The sequence below is a fragment of the Thermobia domestica genome, chromosome 13, assembly GCF_964235325.1.
Source record: "Thermobia domestica chromosome 13, izTheDome1.hap1.1, whole genome shotgun sequence".
Taxonomy (NCBI): Eukaryota; Metazoa; Arthropoda; class Insecta; order Zygentoma; family Lepismatidae; genus Thermobia; species Thermobia domestica.
In genome coordinates, this window is record NC_137466.1 from 160,231,701 (window position 1) to 160,237,296 (window position 5,596).

The following is a 5,596-nucleotide window of genomic DNA, read 5'->3' on the forward strand; positions in this document are numbered from 1 at the left end:
AGATCCATCTGTTGTATGGTAACTATGATACTTGAAGAGTAAAAAATAAATATTTTAAATAAATAAAATCTTTATTTCAACGAAGTACATATAGCTATGCATAAAAGAGGATGATAATACTCAACAAAATATTGAAAAGTAATATGTGTTCTTTTTTCAAGATGGGAGTCGTAGGTTGCAAGTTGGTAGGCGATTATCTTATGACATTCACCCTAACAACCTATCTGTCCTCTTGGTATAAGAAGTGTGATCAATGTCAGAGAAATGTAAAAGCTATGTTTTAGTGTCATATTCGAGATAGATATATATAGTCAGAATTCTGTATACTAAACGGAAATCTCACACTGAAATCTACGAAGAAACGGTGGAAATGTATGGTACTAAATCAGGAGAGTGAAACGAAATTGCTGAATAGTGTAAGAAAGAAAGAAAAAAATCCGTGGAAATTTCTGTATGATGCAAATTCTTTAAAGAGGGCCACACCATCCACTGTCAGAAGCTTTGAAGAGGCATTTTAGAATGACCAATGGATGTATTTGTGATTCACTAGTTAACAAAGGTTTTGTTACATAAAAGGAAATACCTGTTCTTAAAGGAACTTTTTGCGCTGAATTCGAATATGCACTCGGTTTTTCTCCATCACGTACGATTTTCCCGTAACAGAGGGATTTTCGGGAAAATCCCTCAAAAATTTCCCTTTTCGTTTATTTTACACCCCAAGATCTTGTCCCCTTGCATATACTAACATAGAAATTATATCTAAGTATACTTTGATTCATATTTAACAAACCCTCCAAGTTTCGTAATAATCGCTTTATTCTTTCTAGAGAAATAAATATGTTTGTATGTATACTGTGTGTACTGTTTATTGCACCTTATAGTAATGCTTTCAGATCTCTTAAGTTGAGGTAAAACGTTTTGCTTTATTACCACAAACACATATATAAAATATAATACAATATAATTTACAAGTGTGACAATTTACAATAAACAATAATACAAATGTACCAAAAGGTCATGAAAAGACATCAAAACTATCACAATATATGAAACTTCCATTGGGTTACAAAAACGTACACTACTTCCTTCTTTTGTAAGAAATGTTGCATTCTCTAACAAGACCCCAACAATAGTCCCCCATCATTGAAGGATCCCATCGTCCTTGGTACCTTTTCTCCATTGCCATTATATCTTGGTGGAATCTTTCCCCCTGTTCGTCGCTGAGAGCACCTAGGTTAGCAGGAAAGAAGCTGAGGTGGGAGTGCAAAAAGTGGATTTTTAAAGACATCCTACAACCCAACTCTTTGTATTTCTGTATCATGTCCTGTACGATTTCTGTGTAACTCTCAGCTTTGTTATTGCCTAGAAAGTTGCGCACAACACACTTAAATGCTGTCCAGGCAGCTAGCTCAGCACTGTTTAACTTGCTATCAAAGCTATCATCAAGCATTAATTTCCTAATTTGGGGACCAATAAACACTCCCGCTGAAATCTTAGCATCACTCAGGTGAGGGAACTTATCTCGCAAATACTTGAAATCTTCACCAGATGTGTCCATGGCTTTGACAAAGTTTTTCATAAGTCCTAACTTGATATGAAGTGGCGGTAGTAATATCTTATTAGGATCTACCAAAGGAGCGTATTTGACGTTGCATTCTCCAGGTACGTAATTCACTCTAGGTTCCCATTCCTTCACTTCATAATGTTTGTCATCAGCTCGGCTATCCCATAAACATAAAAAAACATTGGTACTTCGTGTAACCGCACTGCAGTCCTAATAAAATACCAACTACCTTGAGATCACAACATATTTGCCAAAAATGGTCCTTGTAATTTATAAGATTTAGCAAAGTTGACATGGTGTCATAGGATTCCTTAATCTTCACTGAGTGCGCAAGTGGTATAGAAGGTTTTTTATTTCCATTATGTAAAAGGACAGCTTTAAGGCTGACCTTTGACGCGTCGATAAATAACCTCCATTCTTCTGGAACGTAAGGAATTCCTAGCTCCGCCATCAATCCATTTATATCCGTACATACGCACACATTATTTTGCATTGAGAAATAGCTTGAAAATTGAACATGCCTTTTCCTGTACACTGATATGTTCGTTTCTGCATCCAATAAGTTCCACTGCTGGAGCCTTGATCCCAGAAGTTCCGCCTCTTGTTTTGTCAGGTGCAAATCACGGACTAGGTCATTAAGTTCACATTGCCGGATGAAATGTGGCTCGCGAACACAGTCAGGGATGAACGTTGGATCCTTGGATGTACATGTTGATGTCGATGGTTCATCAAGGTCATGATCATCATCAGAGTCTTTTGGCCGTATCTCTTCCCAGTTGGTAGGGGGCTCGGGAAGTGGAAGTTCTTTTGCATTCTGTTACATTTGATAACAAATATTGATAACCATTTCATGAACAAAACGAAAAAACTTGGAGAATTGTATATATATGTATTAAGATATACATATACTGTACGTTTAAAAAAATATACGTTGGAAGTACATTCTATTTTTATACACGTTTCTAATTTACAGAGAGCAATACAAGTGTGTTGTTGACTATTGTAAATATTCATTTTTATGTCTGTGTTTGTAGTAATAAAGCAAATCGTTTTTACCCCAACTCAGGAGATCTGAAAGCATTACTATCAGGTGCAATAAACAGTGCACACAGTATACATACAAATATATTTATTTCTCTAGAAAGAACAAAGCGATTTTTACGAAACTTTTAGGGTTTATTAAATATAAATCAAGGTATACTTAGGTATAATTTCTATGTTACTATATGTAAGGGGACAGGAGCTAGGGGAATAAAATATCTGAAAAAGGGAAATTTTTGAAGGAATTTCCCGAAAATCCCTATGTTACGGGAAAACTGTACGTGATGGAGAGAAACCGAGTGCATATTCGAATTCAGCGCAAAAAGTTCCTCTAAGATCAGGTGATTTTTCTCATGTAACAAAGAAAAAGTTTAAATTTGTTAACTATATTGGCACAGAAGTTCAACATCTTAACGTTGTGAATCAGAACTGACTTTCGGAATATTCAATGTGGGAAGAGTTTCCAAGAATGTTCCAAAAGAACAGAAAGGTCAAGAAGTACTTGGGTCACTTGGTACCTTACGAACAAGGAAAGACATAAATTTACTAAAAAGTATAACGACGATTTCTGGATGCTTCTTTACAGTTACGAAAGAATGCAGACGAGTATGGTACGGAGACATCCAAATCTTCCGTTTTCCAAGAAATTCAGAAACTCTCTCTGCTCAAAAAAAAATCCTACTAACGGAGCACTGGGACAAGCAAATCGTTCTCCTGGTGGGGGATTGTCCACTTGGAAGAACTGGGACTATAATCACCTACGCTAACATAACGTATTTTTACTAAAAGAGGCGCGGTGGCTCAGTGGTAGAGCGTTCGCCTCCTGTGCTTGGGGTCTCTGGTTCGATCCCAGCTCGCGCCGTGTGGACTTTGTGGTGGTCACACACCGTGGTCGTGGGTTTTCTCGGGGTTCTCCCGTTTCCTCCCACGTTCTTCATCCCACCATTTCATTCATTTCTCATCATCACCGTCTGCTTTAGCCTAACCGGCATAACCATGGGATGTAAAACTCAAAGATTTCATTTCATCTTTTTCATATTTTTACTAAATTGCTTCGTGAAACCGCTCCAACAAATATGCTTCAAATATCAGACTGCTTCACTACAACAGTAGCATCAGCGTTGTCCAACATGTTCGTGGCAAAATTGCTCAATTTGTCAGGAAGATGTTTCATCACCCACCCCATAGTTCGGTCTTAGCTTTGTTAGAATTTATCGCTTCTTTGGTCAGCTGAAAACGATTCGATTTGACCAACGAAGTTTCAAGCTATCATCTGCAAGTTGTTGGTTATACGCTGAGGAAAGGAAGTTTTATGAATAAGGTAATTAATACTATTGCCACACTGGAAGCAATGTCTCGGACTTTGTATGTGTATTGAAAAATGAGTAAGAATTATTGTTTCATTCTGTACATATTTTGGAATAGAATGTATAAAACCCTTGGCAGGAGAAAATTGTGTGTTCCACGTTTTCGTCTGTCTTGTTATAATCATCGTCATAATTAAAGCTAACTCCACAGACAAACAATCGCAACGCATATTGACTATAATGACTATCGTGACTGTGTGTGACTATAGTAGACCATACCTACAAACAAAAAGAATTCTTCTGGTAATTCGACTGAATACATCATGCTATCTTTCTGAGTTACTACAATAATATATTATTTTTCGGTAACCAACCCAGCCACCTAAAACAAAATCTCTGTAACCAACATATACAAAAACGTCCTTGTTGCGTTTGGCCACATTTGGTAAAACTGAAACAGAGCCTTAAAAGTATAGCATATGGTATCTCTCTACACTACCACAAAGAAAAAATAATCTATTCCATTTCCCTTTATGTGTTCATCTGCTTATTGACTTTGCGTCCTTCTATTTAAACATAGTTCCCCGCGAAGAAACCCCGTGTGAGACTGACTGCTAACCAGAAACTGTTGATGACAAGAATATGGGACTTTCTTGCTGCCTTCCCCATAAATCCAACCCTTGCTTCTTCTGGATGGATTTCTTTTGACTTTTTCTTATTATTGGTGGTACGTTTATAGATCCTACGTTGCCAGAATGGTTTTCAATGTTTACTTTTCCATACCTTTTCTGTTTCTTAAAAAAAGAGGGAAAAGAAACATACCGTGTGTGTATATAGTCTATGTCGTCGTATATATGTATTTATTTTAAGACGGTTTGGAATGTAACCTGTGCGTTAAGATCTCCAGATTTCCTGTACATCAAACATTTTCCCCTGCCTTTTTGTTATATTCAGAACGTTTGTCAGTGTAATTCTCGAAACAAAATTAAATGTTTCTTCATATTTGTAGATCAAAAGCGTTTTATAAGTTAAGGCCTAAAGAACAATAACTCAGTATGTTTGTTATTTCTATTGTTATATTAAATAAGAACATAAATATAACATAGATATCTACTTAGCTAAGTGGAAAGTGTGACAATTGTCCCCTATGGATTTAGTTCTTCAAGATACATGTCAAAAAAAAAAATATTTGTTTAGTCACTCACTATATCTAGGTAGTATTTAATACATATTAAATACTATAATATAGTTACTATAGGTAATAACGTCATGCAATGGACTACTGGAAAAGTGATCGTATAATTGCAGACGAGTTAGGTCTGTACCATACCATTATAGTTTGGTAGCTTCGTGCAATCGGTAAGTTAGGGATGCACATGCGACGAGACAAGGTAAAATTTTCCTGACAAAATTCGAGTCAAGACACAGTTCTGCCAATAGAGAAATAGATACATTATTCGAGTCGAGACATTTTTACAGCACAATTTCGAGATGAAACAGCCAGGGCTGGATTAACCCATCTGGAGGCTCGGGGTTAGAAGAAAAATATGTGGTCTTTGCTGATTTCACCTAATACACTTCTGTGAAAGTATAGTAGGAAAGTTAAGGGGATATGTTTCATATTTTTGATCATATTTTATGATGATGATTATATATTTATGATTCTTTTTAGATAGCCAGTTTA

General features: G+C 36.3%; 1 non-coding gene across 1 annotated transcript; it reads left to right on the top strand.

The window, feature by feature from the left end:
* Positions 1-3,395: 3,395 nt before the first annotated feature.
* On the top strand, positions 3,396-3,467 carry TRNAR-CCU (transfer RNA arginine (anticodon CCU)). The gene has a single exon. It is a non-coding gene; the product is annotated as a tRNA-Arg (tRNA).
* The last annotated feature ends 2,129 nt before the right edge of the window (positions 3,468-5,596 follow it).